This window comes from Perognathus longimembris, chromosome 8 (genome assembly GCF_023159225.1).
Source record: "Perognathus longimembris pacificus isolate PPM17 chromosome 8, ASM2315922v1, whole genome shotgun sequence".
In the NCBI taxonomy this organism is placed as follows: Eukaryota; Metazoa; Chordata; class Mammalia; order Rodentia; family Heteromyidae; genus Perognathus; species Perognathus longimembris.
The window spans coordinates 30,641,154-30,653,347 of NC_063168.1; the positions used below are offsets into that span (position 1 = coordinate 30,641,154).

The 12,194-nt window shown below is 35.8% G+C and overlaps 1 pseudogene; it reads left to right on the forward strand.

Moving 5' to 3' along the window:
• Positions 1 to 757: 757 nt before the first annotated feature.
• LOC125355970 overlaps positions 758 to 12,194 on the forward strand; it is a 42,543-nt pseudogene continuing 31,106 nt past the window's right edge.

The window sequence follows — 12,194 nt, forward strand, 5'->3', positions numbered from 1 at the left end:
AAGGAATACAGTTTGAAGCCAGCCTGGACAGAAAAGTCCAATGAGTATCTTATCTAGAATTAACCACCGAAAAAGTCACAAGTGAAGGTCTGGATCAAGAAGTAGAATGTTAGTGCGGCAGTGCCCTGGTCCTGAGTCCCGAATTCAAGCTTGAGGACCAGTACCAAGAAAACAAACAACCAGAACAACAAAATAGGCTTTTAATTTTTACATTGCTGCATACAGTGACACAATTGTTTAAACTATTGTTTAAACAATATAAAATACACACTCTTAGCAAAGGAGCACAATAACTGAATAGCAATGTAAATTTAATCACATATGATGATTTTAAGGGAAACAAACTACAAGATTTAGAAATAAGTGGTTTATCTTTGTTGTTGTTATTCCCACTGTATCCTATGAAGTTATGCCTTTTTCTTTTGTCTTTTATTCCACATGGTTATACCCAACTTACTGTAACTGACTTTGGTACAATGGATATTGTATGCATACTCCTCAGAACTAGGGAATGGGAACACAAACTTGGAGAGAAAAAGGATAAAAGGAGAACCAATACAACAACAATACTTAAAGACAATATACTGTAAACAAACTGTACAAGTTGGTGGTGGGGGAGATGGAGAGAGAACAAGGGAGGGGGAAGTTGGGAGAAAAATGAAGGAGGTGCTAAAGTTTTATACTCACTGCCTTATGTATGTAACTGTAACCTCTCTGTACATTACTTTGACAATAAAATAAAATAAAATCATCGACAATGGGATTACAAATTCCAAATTTAAGTGAGCATTTGCCATTACTGGACCCTTTAAGCACTGGTAAGATATAGTGGTGGTAGGTGTTTGTATTCCTGGAACAGTCTTGGATGAGCTCTTGTTCTGGAAACAAAGGAAAACTTGCAATAAATGACAGTTCATAACATCCCTCACAAATAATTTCTTCAAGACCTAGCAATCACTTGTAATTTGTTGACTTTTCCTAAAATTTCCAGGACCTTTGTTCTTTATTCAGGAAGATGCCTAGAGAGGGTGATAAAGCAAGCTGTCACTGCTCAGATGAGAAACAAATGCCAAATGCATTTTGCTTGAAAGGATCATTCTGAAGGGCATTGCTCTCCATTAGGCATAACAATGATGGTAGCAGTATGACCTTGTTCACTAAAAGAAAAAGAATATTGCTCTTCATGGAGGCAGAGGGGAAATGTTATACATATAATAAATATAAATATGTGAATATATGGATGAACAAAATAAAGCAGTATTAATACCAATGTACATTTTTTTTTTGGCCAGTCCTGGGCCTTGGACTCAGGGCCTAAGCACTGTCCCTGGCTTCTTCCCGCTCAAGGCTAGCACTCTGCCACTTGAGCCACAGCGCCGCTTCTGGCCGTTTTCTGTATATGTGGTGCTGGGGAATCGAACCTAGGGCCTCGGGTATCCGAGGCAGGCACTCTTGCCACTAGGCTATATCCCCAGCCCCCAATGTACATTTTGAAAATTCAATTTCTCCCATAAACTGAACACTTTCGAATGACTTTTGAGTTATCCAAGAATTGAAATGCTGAGCTTAAGCATGTGTGAGTGTGTGTTTGTGTGTGTGTGTGTGTGTGTGTGTGTGTGTTGAGTTTGAAGAAGAATTAGAGCCAAATGGGAAAATGTAGCTTAATAAATGAAGATACCTAATGGGCAAGATGCATTCCTGTATTTAAGAAACATCTATTTGTTAAAGATAGCATAACATCTGTACATTAATTTTGTAATCCAATACACACTGTATTTCCAGAATTACTTTTGTTCTTCCAATTATCTCCTTTGCCCAGCAACTATTTATAATCACATACCACCATACCAACATTCAAAAGCCAGAACATATAGTTAGTGACTTACACATGTCTAGCATTGGATATTTCTGCCTCCTTTGTGCATACTGCTTTCATTCATATTTTTCTATTACTTGGCTTGCCCATCTTCCCAGGCTATGATAAAATTCTGGGAAGAGAGAAAAATCTAGATACCAAGAGTCAGGTCCTTGTATATAATTCAATTCTCACAGTAATATCCTATCAAATAGGTATAATTAAATATGTCAGAAAATCTAAATTCAGAGGTGAGTAAGGTCCTCAAGTTTGCACAGCTATTATCATAGACAGAGGATATGAATCCTTTACTGGTTGACTCTAAATTTGACTTTTTAAACATATTTTTCCAGGTGAGAGAGTTTTATATTTATTTATCTTAGATTTTCTCTTTTCAGTGTCTGAAGTCAGGTACAGAAACTTTCAAATAAGAATACTGAACAGATTCCTGTTATATATAATAAATAATTCCATGGATATTAGTCAGTGGTGAGAAGGAAAATAGTATTTCTCCTTACATATTACTTATAATGTGATTTCTAACATTTTTTTCATGATCTACCTTTCAAAGCAATCTTATTGTCGTACATTACCGACACTCGAGGACCTGAAATATATTAAGGCTTGTATGTAATGCAGAAAGTTATTCTGTAGTTGGGCTATTATATAGTACCTAAAAAATAAATTAATATGAATAAATGTTAATCATGCCTTTTGGTTTTTAGAAAAAGCTTAAAGGCTTAAACAGATTTAGGTTTTAAGTAGGTCACCATATTCTACAGAGGAAACCAACAATTGATGTCCCAGTTAGATGATGATGATCAGGGTTGCTAAATAACAAGAATATTTTATCAAAGAACCTGGAGATGTTTACTTAAAGAAGAAAAGCACAGGGAAAGGTTTTATCTAGTATTTTAATATGGCTATGAGGAATGAGATTTGAACTTAATCTGGTACTTGTTTTTAAAGTGATGGAATTCAGGCCAAAGTGTAGAATGCCCTGTTGCATCATGTTCTCTAGGTTTAAAAGATCAAAAAACAGAATAAAATACTCAGGCAATTAAAATGCACTTCTACCTGAAATTGTTCATGTTAAATATTTAAAAACAATTTTTGGAAATTTTAAAGAACAAATTAAATTCTCAAATGATGCTCATGATTCTATTCAAAACTCCATTCTTACATAATTATCCTCTTCATGCAATATGAATTATTATGCAGTCCCAGAAAAATATTCCCTACCCTCAATTCTGACTGGTAGATTAAGCCAACATACTCTTCCCTGGGATGCTTAAGAATGTTTTCTACATTCATTGTTCCAAGAAGTTATTTAGATTTTGTTGTTAATTTCTTGCTTTCTGTTTGTTCCTTCTGAGCTTTATTGGCAGGGAACAATTTTCCTCTTACTAGCCGTTGTCCACTAACCTTCATGAAAGTTAAGAGTTAAAAAGTAGGAATATGCTAGGACTTTCTCCATCATTTCAACAAATTATATTACAACAATAATGTTAATTATGGCATTTGAGATGTAAAAACTAGCTACCTGTTATAGATTTGCTTATCCTATGTTGTATGCATTGAACATAACTTTTCATACCTAGCAATAATTCAATAAATGGTCCTTTTCACAAACCATTTTTGCATATTCTAGGAAAATGACAAAAGAATAGAGGCCAATTTAGCACTGATTCTCCAACTCCCTTATGACTCACTCAGCTCAGTGATCATCTTGAATAAACTTTATAAAATTATATGAAAGACCTTCCAATGTAATTTTTTTCTTACAACTTATGCAGTGACTCCTCATCACTTAAACACAGGAGATATTATTCTTTATCAATCCCTTATCCCAACCAAGCTAAGAATCTTTGCTAATTCAACGTAATAAATCAGGCAGGGATACACTTTCTTGGACATAAATATTGACCAAATAGTATGTAAAGTCTGTGTATTTAAACAATTCAAGGAGAGCTACTTTCATCAGATGGCCCCATTTAAAAGATTAAAGGAATTTTAGATCTGTAAATGTACCTCTCAATTCTGAAAATAAATAGATATTACAACAAATATTTTGAATGTCAATTTCCTCCAAATGGAAATAATTTAAATTATTTTAACATCAATACATATTACTGTCTGATGACCAGTTGAATCTCTCCAAATGATTGAATTTACTAGGTTGAAAACAGCGAGATGAATGAGCCTTAGTAATGCTTCATACCCATATAAACTAGTCTCACTATGGTGTCATCAACAGGAGGATACAATGGCCCTAGAGGAACTCAAATTATCTACCTCCATGACAGATTAATCCTAAGTAAGAGAAATAAACCTCTTTGTTGGTCACTAAGCCTTTTAGAAGTTGAATTAAACCTCTCTCTATGCTCTTTCATTGGAGGAGCAAACTCACTTCTCACCATCTTTCTCTTCTAATAGCTTGACAAGCTCTCTGGTAAGAAAAGATGGTGGTGCACTAAACTCATTTTGAACATTTTCCTCAGGGTTTTCATCAATTTTGCTTATTACTGGTCTTCCTTCGGAGCAATTCCAGTTTTCTTATGATTCAGCAAGCAGCTTTTGATCAACACACACACACACACACACACACACACACACACGCTTTCATTTTCCTTCACTCACTTTTGTATTGGATCTTTGTCTTATTATTTCTAATGTAACACTTTAAATTTCCGAATTGCATCCTTTTCCAAACAACCCTTTATTGATGTGTCATGAGGTGTCACATTACACTAGGTAACTCTTGTCTCCTTCCATTTTACCAGTCAACAAGCTGGGGGGAAGGGGGTTGCGATGATGCACTGAACTGAGCAAGAGGAATTAACATTCTATGTCACGTTTGCTGGATAGTTTTTTTAAGGCTTTATAAGAAATTCTCCCACAGAATACAAATATGAATGACTTCAAATCATGTTTACAAACCAATCATGACACACCCAAGTCCAAGTCTAAAAGGTTTAAAAATAAAACACTTGGAAGGTAGCCCAAACCTTGGAAATACCTGAGCTGTTGATTACCTTTGGGTGCATTTGGTTTGAATGCTAAGTGTGTTTATTTGCAGTTGTTATTATTTATTTCTTCTTAGGAATGTTAGAATGCTACAATAACTCCTTCAGGGACTTTTCACTTGAAGACATATAATTACCATTAACTTAAGGTACAATAGATGCTACAGTGATAAAAGCACAATACACTCTATCATCACAATGCATCGATTTTCCCCAATTCGCAGGTATTATTTTAATATGCAACCACTTTGCTTACCCTGAGCTTTGTTACACATGTACATTTATAGATTCTGAAGGAGAAAATTAGTTAATAACCGGGCTTCAGGGACAACTTCTTGGCTTAGCAGGCTAAAAACAGATGTACAATAGAGAAATTGTTTCAGAATATGGTGTCTCTCTTCCCATTCTTAGAACCTGACAGCTTCCGCAATCTTCCCATAATCTTGAGTAGGAGGTTTGCCGAAGGGATCCGTTAGGCAATAGCAGAAAATCAGAACACTGTGGGATCTGGCCCATAAAGTGTTTCTATCCAAAACAACTAATTTTAATAAGGACAACCAATCAGACCAAATCCCAAGGTATACAGACACTTAGGCTCCGAGTTTTACAGAGACATGGAACGAGTCAGTGACACAGAGACACCCACATGAAGACATAGTAAGTAACTTGTGGCTGCTAGCAGGATCCTTGGAGCTACATACATCTTACGAATAAAATTCTTCACATGAATTGTCTGTTGTTCTGGACCTCATTCTTCTGGTCCCAAGACATGTACCTCAAGGAAGCCCCCTTCACACTGGAAGTAGCATTGAAACACTGGAAGCCAACAACACTAAGCAGGCACTATCTGCTATAAGATTACTGGGTGCTGAGTCAGAAGGGTTTTGTGTGGGTTCTGCCCTCAGGGAGCATCAACAGGAAATTCTATTACTGGTGGTAGCACTATTATAGTTGTATTGTTAAAAACAGAATATATTTTCTATCAGACAAACCCTTTCTTATTAATATGTCTATGTATTTATAATCTATCTCATTCCACTTAGCAAAGTCCACTCACACCCATGATTAAGGTTTTATTGGCTGAAAAACCCTTTGAAATTTCCTGGAGTGGTTTAGCTCCATGGGAACTACATATTGATTCTTACTCCCATGTCAACTCAAAAAGCCCTATTAAATCAATCCAGCTGTAGAGACATTTCCTGTTGACTCAGATCTTCTGTCTTTTGCAGGATCTCAGGATCCTGGCTAATATAAGCTTTCATGGGCTGAGTCAGAAAAATACTATGAAGTCATATGATGAAATTTAAGAATATTTTTAGAGGAACATAGTCTATACCTAGTAAGATTAAAGAAGGACATTCCCTCTAAAGCAGGTATGCATTTTTTAAAAAGAACTATTATTTCTTGCTAAATGTTAGAGCACATGAATGTTTCAGATTTAAAATCCAAACCTATACACCTACATTCATTAAAATTTCAAAATCTTCTATCTATAGGCATATTATGGTCAGTTTTTAACAAAATTTTTGAGTGTGAAGAGAAAAAAATCACATTGCCCATTTACATAGACTCTTTCAATCAGATTGTGCTATATAGCTTCATATGGTTAATTTTTTTCTCTTGAATACACATGTTAAAGTCCCACAGATCTAACAGCAATTACATGGGGCTATTTTAAGATTGTATTAGAGAAACGATTTAGCTGAATAAAAAGGCCTTCTGGAGCCTTCCTTCAAGTTAAGGAAGATCGGCTATTTTTGTACTGTCTAGTTCTATGTAGAATAAAAATATCCAGTGGATTTGCAGTAGGCAACATGTAGGTGGGAGGTTGGTCACTTAAATAAAATGAAGTATAAAAACCTGCAATTGAATCAGACTAAGATGAAAGACAATGAAGTAGGTGTATGATCATTCTGGGGACTTTTCTGGACAGTCTATTCAATATTTTACTCCCCATTAAATTGCCCTTTCTCCCTGGCACTTCTCAACCAACTGTGTTCTCATTATGCCTTCCCTAACCATCCTATTAGATTGTTTTCAGGAAAGGATAGAGAATTCACTTAACCCTATGGCATGACCAATTGTTAGGAATGTTATTTTACCTCCCTTGGGCTTTATGCTTGAAAGCGAGTCTAACCTGAAGGTAAGCCGGTTTAAGTGACAGGCTGAAAGTGCTAAGCTTTCCTTTCACCTTTCAGGTTGTAAAGCAGGGCTGGTTATCTCTTATATTATACTTCTTTTACTAGGCTTACCTTAAATTTATAAATTCAGACTGGCAAAACTAACAGATCTCACAGGATTATGTTTAGGTTATTCCGAGGCTGATTCTGAAAAATGATGGAGAGGTAGGCCAGGATAGACAATTGATTTATTTTTTAAAAAGGTCGTATCTTTAGGGGAAATTTCTAAAAATGCCTGCCAACTCCAGATATGTACTTAAAAACATGGTCCTTATTTTGTGCGACAGAAGTTAACTTATTCTGTTCAAAATCAAACTACAATATAACCCGAGGCAAAATGAATTTATTCAACCTAGGAAATAGGGTGGAAAGTTTATATTATAAAATTGTAACGGAAGTTGAAAGAAATCTCCCAGAAAGAAAAAAAATCTCAAGATGCAATATTCTAAGGGAAAAAATCTACATACAAATTAAAAGGTGTAGCATTTATTTTTTTTAAAAATATCTTGCAGTACTTGACACAACAAATTTACACTTGCATTCTTGTTAATACATCCTTCTGTGAGAAAGATCGTATAATTTATGTAAGATAGAAAGTAAGGCATTTGCAACATAAATGTAAAGGAAAGAGATTCTGAATGGCAGAAAACTATTACTAGGATTGGAATAGTGTCAAAGCCTATAGATTAATAGTCCCATTTCCTAAAGAGCATCCAGGGTCTTAATACTCAACAACAGTTAAGTTCCTTCTTTTATTTCTTACCAGAAAGACGTATTATCTTTTACTCCACTGGAGTACTGGTGGGTTTCCTGTTTGTTCAGCATTTCTGCATACTAGTGGTAACTTCACCAACTTGCATGTAGGACTGCATGCACCATTGCTAGCAAATTCCTCTGATATTGTCCTGTTCAACAGGTACATATGCTGTGCACAATAACAGGCAATGCACCCTGACATTTTTCACTAAACTCTGCACTAGTAAAATGTAACTAGTTGGGTATAGTCATACAACCTTCCACCCTAACTGCCACTTTGGGGTGGGGCTGGGAGTTTCCAAAAGTATGAACTGTAGTTTTTCTTCTTCTACAAAACCTTAAAAGAGACAGAAGTAAGTGATGAACAAAGAGGAAGATGAGGGGAAAAGAGGAAGAGGAAGAGGAGGGGAAGAGAAAAGAGTAGAAAGGAAAAAAGACCCTACTTAGTAAGTAAATAGGGGCAAGGGCTGTTGAATAAATTTTCTTTAGATTACTCTTTATGTTGCCTATTATTTTAACTCTTTGACAGAATAACAGGATATCCATTTCCTACTTTCTCTAGAACTCTTACTTTGCTCTCCACTTGCCCATGTCAATTTTTCAGGAAACTAAGCATTTCACCCTTTTGAAGTGTTTTTGTGTTTTTTTTTGTTGTTGTTAGAAAACAAAAAAATCCACTGAGAGGATGGCAATATAACTTGTAATACCATAGAAATCCCACACTCTTAAGAAAAACCTGTATTTACTGTGTCCCAAGACCCACCATCATACACAAGGCTCACATGAATGCAGACAGTTAAATGGTGGCAAGTCAGGAAAATGCATATAGATACGCATTTAATCAGCTGGTCCCTACAACCCCACAAGTTAGTCTTCCCTCCTTTGTAATAAGATTTGTTCTCTGAGTGTATCCAAGGCCCCTGCTACTGACTATTGTTGTCATAGTTCTATATCTCATTGATTATGCAATTGGGTGGTAACACAGAAATATAACAATTATAATATCTGTGGGCAAAATCAATACATTAGCATAGTTATCTATATTTCATAATGGCACATTCTTTTCCATAGGGAATATTATCTCAATACTCATGAATATACAGGTTTGCATACAGGGGACAAAAAGCAAGCCTTTTCTACTTGCAAGTAAAAACAAAGAGACTTAAGGCTTTAAGTTACTGTGCTTATAAATGTCAATAAGAAATTACCTTTAGAAGATTACTGTCCAATGTTATGATATTACAGACATTGGATCTAGGCATCAGTATGACAGAGCATCTGGCAAATATTTCAAAGTATAAACTACATTTGGTTCAACCAAGAACAAACATACATGTCCAGAGCATCTTATAATTTTAATTAAAGCTATATTTTATAATAATATATATCAACCTTAACAAAGTTTTTTATCATAAATTATGTATCCTGAGATAACAAATTTGTATGTATGCTTGACAGATGCAGATACAATTCTGAGTTATCCCTAATTCCTGGCACTCATAATCTGCTTTATTCCCTTTAAAGTTAGGGGCCAATCATTTGAATCACTTGCTTCTAAGGGAAGTTGGTAAAGTTAGTAGGTTTCCCTCACATATTGAAATATGCAAATGTAGCTTAGGCTTTGCTCTCAGGATCTTCCTTCCTGTCTTTAATCAAGCTCTATGCTGTAGAGACATGCATGAAAGGAAACTGAGGTAACTACCAATCAGCAAGGAATCTATTTCTCAGTCATATAGCCCAAAAGGAAATGATTCCTAGTAGTAACTAAATGAGTGATATTGAACACTCTTTCTGTCAGAATGCTCAGATGTACTTCAGTATTGACCACTATTTCATGGCAACAGAAGGTAAAGCTGAGCCATACTCCAACTCCCGACTCACAGAAACTGTGAAGTAATTAATCTATACCCTTAAATTTGTTGCAATTTGTTATGTGTCAATGGAAAAAGAATACAAATTTATTTCTCAACAAATAGCAATGTTCAGAATAAATGAATCAAGGGATTGTAACTGACAGAATGGAACATTAAAATTTCCTAATAGCTGAAAATTTGTGGAATCTCTCTTAAAAATAGAGCAAATCAACACTGCAAATAGTGAACATGTAAGAGCAAAGATGAAAACAGCATGAATAACAGGAGAAAATGAAATTATAAAGCAAAGTGTCTTTGTTCTCCTTGAAGTTGTTTTCTGAATGTTTCTACCCTGTTTGCCAATAGTTTTCTTCTCCTTAATAAATTTTGTGTCAATTACTACACATCATGTATGATTTTATTACCAGTAATAAGTGCACAGAAATATCTCTACTCCAATATCATTCATCTCTCTCTAATACCAGCATAATAGACAAAAATCAATGACAGATAAAAAGTGCACAAACCTTATTTTGTGTAAGATGGTGACCTTACAAATGATTACGTACTTTCTGATGAAGACAGAAATGCAAAATTTAAGTTTTGTAAACAGAACAATAAATTGGAAAAATGTAGTTATGTGGTTAAGTTTTATTTGCAAGCACTACTGTTAAAAATTCCTTGTTATCCAGGAGCCAGTGGTTAATACAGATAATCCTACCTCAGGGAGGCTAAGATCTGAGGATCTTGATTTGAAGTCAGTCCAGGCAGGAAACTCTAGGAGACTGTTGTTGTTTTTTTCTGATTAATTACTTATTTATTGTCAAAGTGATGTACAGAGGGGTTACAGTTTCATACATAAAGCTGTGGGTACATTTCTTGTTTATCTCCTCCCTCATTTCCCCCCATTCCCTCTCCCCTTTCCCTCTTCCCCATGAGTTGTTCAGTTGGTTTACACCAAATGGTTTTTTAAGTATTGCTTTTGGAGTTGTTTGTCTTTTTATCCTTTGTCTCTCGATTTTGATATTCTCTTTCTCTTCCCTAGTTTTAATACCAGTATATACAGTATACAGTATATACAGTACTCAGATGAGATTCAGTGATAGCACGGGGACAACCACAGGAAGGGATACAAGAGGATAATCAACAACAAAAAAAGCTATGGTTTTACATGGCATGTTGAATTAGTACAGGTTTAGGCTAGTCACAGCAGAGGATCACAAGAGCCCAATAGCTATGCCTTTATTGAAAGGGTCGAGAAGCGCATCCACGGAATGGAGGACACCAAGAGACGTTCTCATGCAAAAGCAAAGGGTTTATTTGAGCAAGCTCGGGCTCACAGCATGACCATAAACCAGTCAGCAACTGAGAGCCCCGAGCTTTTCTGAGGGGGACCTTATATAGGACTCTATTATCCGTTAGGGTAAAGCCCGCGCATTTGTAACCAATAGATTTAAAGTAACACATCTGGTCTGCACGCAGGCAGCCAATCATTTTACACTGAGTCACATACGTTTACCAATCATTTTAAGGAATCCTAATTTGGGATGGTAAGGGATACGTGCCAAGCTGCATGTGCGCGTGGATCCTTGGAATGGGGAAGTGACCTTTTGGACAGGGCTGGTGCCTTTTGTTTGTTCCCTGCTTGCAGGCTGCAAGGTTTAGATAACAGTAGATAACAGGATGTGGGTTTGTCCTCATGTCCTGGAGGGAGAGGGGCTCGGGTAACTTCCTACTCAAGGGGGTTGGTATGGCCTCTTTCATTATGAACACATAAGGTGATGTTAAGTGAAATGAACTCCATGTTATGGAAACAAGTGTTATATCACTGTTGTGATTACTTTCAACATGCCATCTAGGAGACTCTTATCTCTGACAAACCACTCAGAAAATCCAGAAATGGCGTTGTAGCTCATTTGGTAAAGTGCTGGCCTTGAGCAAAAGAAACTCAGGGATAGTACCCAGGCCCAGACTTCAAGCCCAGGACTGGAAAAAATGAAAATCTTGTTACAACTTAATTCCCAATCACCTGGTCAGTCACAAGAACCTGCATACACATATATACAAGCAGTTTTGAATGAGAAGCTAGATCCCCTTAGCAACTATTGATTTCTCATTTGATATTCAGCCAGGTAATTAGACTAATACTATGCCCAATGTTTAAAATCTGTGATCACTTTGTGACCCTAGAATATGTGAGATAAATATATGTTTTGGAGTAACATCTTATTGTATGACCTTATTGTTAATTATCATGTTCTGCTGCTGTAAGACAGAAATGGTAATAATTAGAGCATGTGGAACAAGGTGAAAGGTAGTTATCCCCATTCTGATGCTAATGTACTTAAACACAAGAGAAACACGAATAGTGTACAGAATAAATTTAACTATTGATTGTTTCCTTTGAAGGTCAGTCTTCTCTGAACAGTTAACTCTCTGGAAAATTTTATACGGTTAATCTTTCCAAACTTAAAAGGAGATCGTGTTAATAAAAATAAAATTTAATAAAAAATTTAGAAGCTAG